This window comes from Rhagoletis zephyria, unplaced genomic scaffold (genome assembly GCF_001687245.7).
Source record: "Rhagoletis zephyria isolate East Lansing unplaced genomic scaffold, Rhagoletis_zephyria_1.1 Rzeph_scaffold_00942, whole genome shotgun sequence".
Lineage (NCBI taxonomy): Eukaryota > Metazoa > Arthropoda > Insecta > Diptera > Tephritidae > Rhagoletis > Rhagoletis zephyria.
The window spans coordinates 34,867-42,517 of NW_016158026.1; positions in this window are offsets into that span (position 1 = coordinate 34,867).

Below are 7,651 nucleotides of genomic sequence, written 5' to 3' on the forward strand. Positions count from 1 at the left end.
TAAAATTAAAAAAATACTAGCGCACCCGGCAAACTTCGGTCCGTTCGAAGTAAAATTTTTCAGGGACCATAAATAACAGTTACTTTTTTTCAATAGTTAAACCTGGCCAGATATTTTTTAGTCGAAAATAAAAGTATTTTCCTAATAATAAACAAACTCCTTATTCAAATTAAACAAGTTTGGTATCAACTGAAAGAGGACCAAAAAAGCTTTAAAACTGAAATATTTAAACGAGGAAAGCCAGCGGAAAGCCAGCTACTGAAAAATATTTCAATAAAAATATTTTTTAATTACCATTGAACAAACCTTGCGTCAGGTATATGTATTTCTTTTGTATTAAATTATAAAAAAATATAAATAGAAGTGGCACCCTTCGTTCGTTGTTTCTGTTTAAAAGCTATTTCAAGTCCTCTTTCATTTGGTACCATTTTTTTTTTTGGATAGGCGGTTTGTTTACTATCCGGAAAGATTTTTATTTCGGACTTTAAAAATAGCTGGCCAAGTTTAACTGCTATTTACGGTCATTGAAATTTTTTATTGAAAAATTTTGGTGCAATATTTTTACCAGCATTTCACGTTTACGACTTCCAGTAGTATATTTAACTGCTCTGATTATGGTGTTTTGGACGTCAGAAGGGATTTCATTGCAATTGCATGTTAAGGACTCAAGAACATCCTCGAATTTCGTTCTTCCAACTTTATCAGCTTAAAAAATTATCTATTCGTCCTTGTGAATCCAAAAAATTTTCATCTAAACTCAAAAGAAATTTCCTCTTTAATTTGGTACCCATATTTTTATTTGAATACATTGAATTTTTTAAATGATTTTTGGAATTAATCATATCTTTGAAATTACAAAGTCCTTTAATATAAATCTTGACGTCAGAGTGAAAAAAATTAGGTTTCAAAACCATTTATCTGTTATTTATTTTTTGGTAGAAGAGCTTCTCAAACAATATAGAAGCAATCTTTTCAATTCAAGTTGTTGAAAAGTAATGAATATCTAAATCCCGGGACTAATCCAGTGATCCCGATATTGTGATAACTACATCTCGAAAATGCAATTTTAGCTTGTCTGCTGGGTATGTGTGACCAAAACAACATAAGTTATATGCATAAAGTAAGCGCTCAATTAAAGTCTCCTTGTATGATTAGTTAGTAGACAAATAATGCCTAATTACGCAAAATCGCAAACTAGAGTACATACCGTTACCTTAATTCACAAAGGCCCTAACCAACACTTTTTTCGAAACAGCGTTTTTCACAGATTTTGCTATGACATATTAAATACACCTTCTCTAAAAATTCAATCTTTTGTTTGAATCAAAAACAATGGAGTTATGCAACTTTCAAAAGAGCCCTATCTACAATTTTTGATTTACTTTTTTTTAATGTTTTTTGCTTCTTCTGTAAAATAGAAAATTTGCTGGTTAGGGTCTTTGTGAATTAAGGTAACAATATGTATGTAACATCCATACATACTACTTATATATGTATATAAAAATCTACTTTCGTACATATGTATGTATGTACAGTCACTCACAAAATTGAGTTTACGGTGGTTTTTTAAATATTCGCAATGTTTTCCATGCTAAATATTTTTTTGGATTTTTAATTATTAAAATATGGCTTGTACTTTAAAAAATACCATACGAAATTTAGAAGAATTCTGCAAATAAAGTACCTATTCTCATATTTTTTTTTTTTTATTTGGAAGCAAATGTATAACGACGTCAGCGAAAAAAAATTATTCTACTAAAATTGCATGGGCTATAATATAAAGCGGCAGACTCGATTTTTTTAGAAATTCCTACTAAGAAGTTTTTAATTTTAATGAACAGTCGATGGCCATGAGATAGTGCTGCTATTTTCTTAATTTTTTTAATACTTATATGCTTAAAAGAATATATCAGAGTCATATTTTGTTGAATAATTTTAGAATAATTTTAAATTTCATACAAGGTTCGAAACTTGGATTTATATAGTGTTTGTTAAAATTTAAAGCATGTTTTAAAAACAAATTAACAAAAAATATTTTAAATGAAAAACATAGTGAATATTTAAAAAAAATCAGCGTATACTAAATTTTATGAGCGACTGCATGTAAACTGACTCACAGAACTATTTTGCATTGATTTTTATAACGATATTCTAAGAGTTTTTTATGGTAGATTTTTTTTCGTAAATTTTTATAAAATTACATATGTAAGTAGCTCATTCTACTACAAAAACCGTGTAAATGAAAACTTTAAACTTTGGAGAAAATTAAATGAAATTCAGAAAATTTTCGCTAAAATTTCAAACTCATCAATCACATTTTTTGCAGCCCTTTCATTTTAGTAGAACAAAGCGCAAATTTTAAGTTCCGTTGGTTTTTGATAATTTCATTTTGATACCATTTTTTTATGTAAAAATAAGCTCAACCCTGTCAGCAAAAAAAAAAAAATTTATAAAAAATCAACGATATTTTTTAACAACTTAGAATTTGCACTTTATTATATGCAGTAATATTAAATTGACTACAAAATTGCATGCGTGATTTTTTTTTTTTAAATCTTAAGTTTTAAAAAGATTGAAATTTTCATAAAAATTTGCTGAATTATCCTTAATTTTCCCTAAAGTTCGAATTTCTTATTTACATATTTTTATAAAAAAATAAATTACGAAAAAAATTCCCTATGAAAAACATTTCGAAAAAATATCGTAAAAAAATCAATGCAAAATAATTCGGTGCTTCACTGTACTTATGTTAGAATATATGAAGCAACCGCTTTTCTGCTATGTACCTATGAAATAAGCATTCGTTAAATAAAAAAAAGGTGTATGTATTAAGAAACAAAATCAAGCATTTTTCAAGTGTGTAAACAATTAAAACCAAAAATCAAATAGCTAACAAAACAAAAGCTTGCATTAACTACTCGAACTGTGCGTATTGAATCCTTCCTATTGTATACCTTGACTTAGTAAAAATCAAAAATTTTTCTATATACACACAAACACACAAAAGCATACCCAAAAATGCATATATACATATACATACATAGATATATACTATATGCATACATACATATAACTAAAAAATATGCAAACGCCTGTAAACGCAAATATGTAAATTGTAACAGCATTTGCTCAAAAATTATAATGCATACCTACTTACTTACATACATACATATTTACTTGCATATGCCTCCTAAAAGAATACATAGTACGATATACATATGTACTTATGTAAGTTCAAACAATTGAAATAATATACATAGCTTAAAACCAATAGATATTTAATTGTAAAATGAAATTGGTGTTCAAATGAAATGAAGACAAGCAATTGATACCTTTCCCAATGTTGGTCCTTAAATTTATTTCAGCACTTATTTTGTTAAGTAAATACATACATGCATATATATTGATACAAATGTATAAGAAAAATAACAGCATCAAAAACGTATAAAATATATACATACATACATATGTACGTACTTATGTATGTATTTAAGTAACTATTCGTACATAAGTACATACTTACAAAAAATCATATAAGAAACAACGCGAACAAATCATAAAACGGCTTCATTACTTCAAGTACTTGCAACACATACATATGGTAATTTAAACACAAACATACATACATGCATACATGCATACATATATGGGACGTTCCATACCAAAATGGATGGGGTGGGGCACACACTTCATGTGTTTGATTTGTTTCCAATTCTTAGGGTTGATGGACAAACATAAATAATTAATAAATATGAAATTTGGGCTTGATTAATACATTTTTAAAAACTTAACAACACAAAAGCAAAAACAAATCGATTTAATAGTTTTCCAAATATCTCGAGAACGGGGCGAGGAAAAAACTTTGAAACACATACGCACATACACACATCAAAATTCTCTATGAAAGGATATATTTAAAAAGAAATTTTTCTTGAAAAATTTTTCACATACAAATTTTTTGTAAAAAAAAAATATTTTTTGAAAATATGCCATCTTTTTTTTAGAGTGATTTTGAGTATGGAGTATGCTACTCCAATATTGCGTTGATTTTTTAATATTTTTTATGCTGACGGCTTTTTGCACTTTTTTCTTATGGAAGAAAATGCGAAAAACCGTTTTCAAAGAAAATTAAAAATAAAATTAACGCCAGTTTTGCAATCGCTTAAAACTTCCACTTTATTATACTAAAATTTAATGGGCTACAAAACTGCATACTCAAAAAAAGTCTTAAAAAAAAAAAAAAAATAATAATAAATTTGCAATGTACTCATTTTACTCCACTTCGGTGTAAAAAAAAATTCATAACACAAATTATTGTAGAGTGCACCCCGTAATACTATACTTAAATATTGCGCAATACTCAGAGCTACCATTGTAATTTTTTTAAATTTTTTTTGAGATGGCATATTTTCAAAAACTATTTTTTTTTTATCAAAAAATTTCTATTCGAAAAATTTTTTCAAGAAAAAAAAATTAAAAATGTTTTTTTTCATAGAGAATTTCGATGTGTGTATGTGCGATTTGTTTTTTAGTTTTTTGCTCGCCTCGTTCTCGAGATATGTACTGTAAAGTTTTTAAAAAAATATCAATCAAGCTGAAATTTCATATTTTTTATTATTTATGTTTGTTCATCAACGCTAAAAATTTGAAACAAATCAAACGCATTTAGTGTGAACCTCGTCCATTTTGGTATGGAACGCCCCATATACTCAATTAAGCCAATATAAAAATACTCGTAATAAACATACATAAGTATAAAATCAGTTCGAAGCTTAAATCGTAATATCGGAATATAATTTTATGAGTGACTTTATTTAAGTTACGGGGTTGCATTCCCACTCGCGATCGAAAAAGTAGGTTAGAAAGGGAATTTTGTTTTCTAACGCAGAAAAAACATAAAAAACACTGAAGAAAACGACATGAATTTTCATGAAAATTTTTAGCTTATTAAATTCATAACTTGAGAAAAGGCCGTCGCATCAAAAAATCTCTAAAGAATTTGTGGCAAAAATGTTTGGTCCTCAAATCGTACGTACTAGAAACGTATCTTCCGTCTACATATTACAATGTGGTAGTTTTGATTTCATGTTTTTCTATCACAAGACATTCATGTAGCTTGATGGGTATTCTTAAGCTGAAATCTAATGCGGCGAAATCAATCAACCTCAGTCCGTTATGGGACTTATGGTCATAGGGGCTGACCATAGAGTCCTACTATTGGACTAAAGATAACTTCATTGTCAACCCTGGCGTCGAAGTCGTCAGATATGTTTTCCCGTCGTGGTGGGGAAGGCGCTCGTGAATGCGGTTTATTAAGTTGACGAATAGAGTTTTTGGCAACGGAATCCCTCTTCCACAAACAATTCGACATCGAACTTGCGCTTCTTTATAAATATGGCAGCTGTAGTGGACATTAATAGGTCTTCTTCTTCTTATACATATATATCCAAGGCAGATGCACGCTGCAGACTTCAATGGACCCCTACAACGAGTACGTCGGAGTGGTTCCGTTGAAGCTGCCCCTCTTTCTCCCGTGACTGGGTTGACGCAAAAGAAGGTCAAAGTATTCCGAGATCCTACAGGTTGGCTTCATTTAAATGCACACATTATTATGAATCATGCTACACTGTATATGTGTGTATACTTAATAAAAAAAAATACTTTCATATATGCATAAAATATGTATAAACATGCTTACATACTTACGTATGTACACAATTTTCAAAGTAAAAAAAAAAAAATAATATGTATTTGTATTCAAACTATACACACTTAGTTTTGCATTTTTTGCATAAAACATCATTTGTTTATACTATACGAAAATTATGTTTATAGAACTTACATAATTTGGTTTGTATGTTTCTATTGCAAATCTGAACTCTACCTGCTCTAAACCACCTTAACTAATAAGTGATTGGATAAAATATAAAAATACAATTAAAACAATTTAATAAAGTATAAAAAATGTATACATAACGATAATAAAGTTGTTTCGTTTTATTTTAGGATGCATTTTTCTTTTAAAATAACTGATAGCACTCAAAACTTATGCTGTCATGATGGTTCAAAAATGCATGTAGAAAAACTAAAGTCGGAATATTTATTTTCGGAATGTTTTTTCCCCATATAAAATACATGGACAACTGTGCGCGCTGAGAGCGACCTCTAAATATTTTTTTGATTTAAAAAAAAAAAAAAAATGAGGTACATTCTTTACGATATAGAATAATCATATGGGGTCAGAGCATTAAAATTCCGACTGGATTTTTTTTTTAACCACCCTAATGCGCTACCTACCATATGCTACTACCACAGTATCCACTTTACATTTGCTATTGTCAAATGGAACCAATAACAAACAAAATGCAAAAGTAAATAAATTAAGACGAGCTTAAATAAACCAATTTTTTGGAGGAAACCCGTAACGATTTTAAGCTACTAGCTTGCTTTTATGAAAAACTAGCAATTACCCGGCGTGCTTCGCTGCGCCTTAAATGTATTTTTGTGTTGTAACTCTCCCCCTAAGCTCTTATGGCCTCATTTACAAAATATTTTTAAAGAACTTTATGAAGTTAGATTTAAAAAAAATCGATCTATGAAGCATTGTTTATTTTTTTTTTGAGTTAATATATTTTCGAAGGTAATTAGAAAATATGTAAAGAACCGACTTTCTCTTGGAAATTTAATTTATAATCTTATAACTGGAGTCTACTATCGCACCCTTTCCTCAAACGTGTATTGATTCAATATTCAAATAACGTATATTTATATAATTTGAAAAAATCCACCTACTATACAAATATGTACAGCAATATTAACTAATATTTTCAAATGTTGTGAGAGGGAGTAACAAAACAAAATTACTTTTAAGGCGCAGCGAAGCACGCCGGGTATTCGCTAGTGTCAGATGAAATTAACTGAGCAAAGTACAATGAATAGCTGTTAAACAATGTTTCACGCACCGGCACCATCTACTTTAAATGAAACATACTTATTTTCGTGAGGGATACTCACACACCATATACTTTTCTATTGAAATATTTCCTGAATTTTCTTAGCTATAAACCTCCAACGAATGCAAAACCGTGGAAATCGGTTCGTGCGTTCTGGAGTTATAGCGTCAGGAAGGAAAACCCTACTTATTTTTATATTAATTTTTATATTAAAGAAGATTAAAGAACTGTCCGCATTACACAATTTTATTTTTCACAAAAACGGTATTCATAAATTTTTTAATTTTTTTTTTTATTTGGTTCCGCATATTTTTGACATAACAGCTTTCATTTTACCCATATTAAACAAATACACCTAAGATTACCCGGGTCCACGTTTTGGTCTGTATCCTCAACCCTAGTCACCCAGCTATATGAAAAGTGCTCAATCTTAAAGCATTCATGAACAGCTTTCATTTGATACCCATATTAAGAAAAATACACCCAAGGTTACCCAGGTCCAAGTTTTGGTCTATATCTCGAGACCCTAGTCACCCAGCTATATTGAAAAGTGTCATCTAGTCATGAATGCTTTCATTTGATACCCATATTGAAACAAATACATCCTAAGGTTACCCGGGTCCCCGTTTTGGTCTGTATCTCGAGACCCTAGTCACCCAGCTATATGAAAAGTGCTCAATCTTAAAGCATTCATGAAC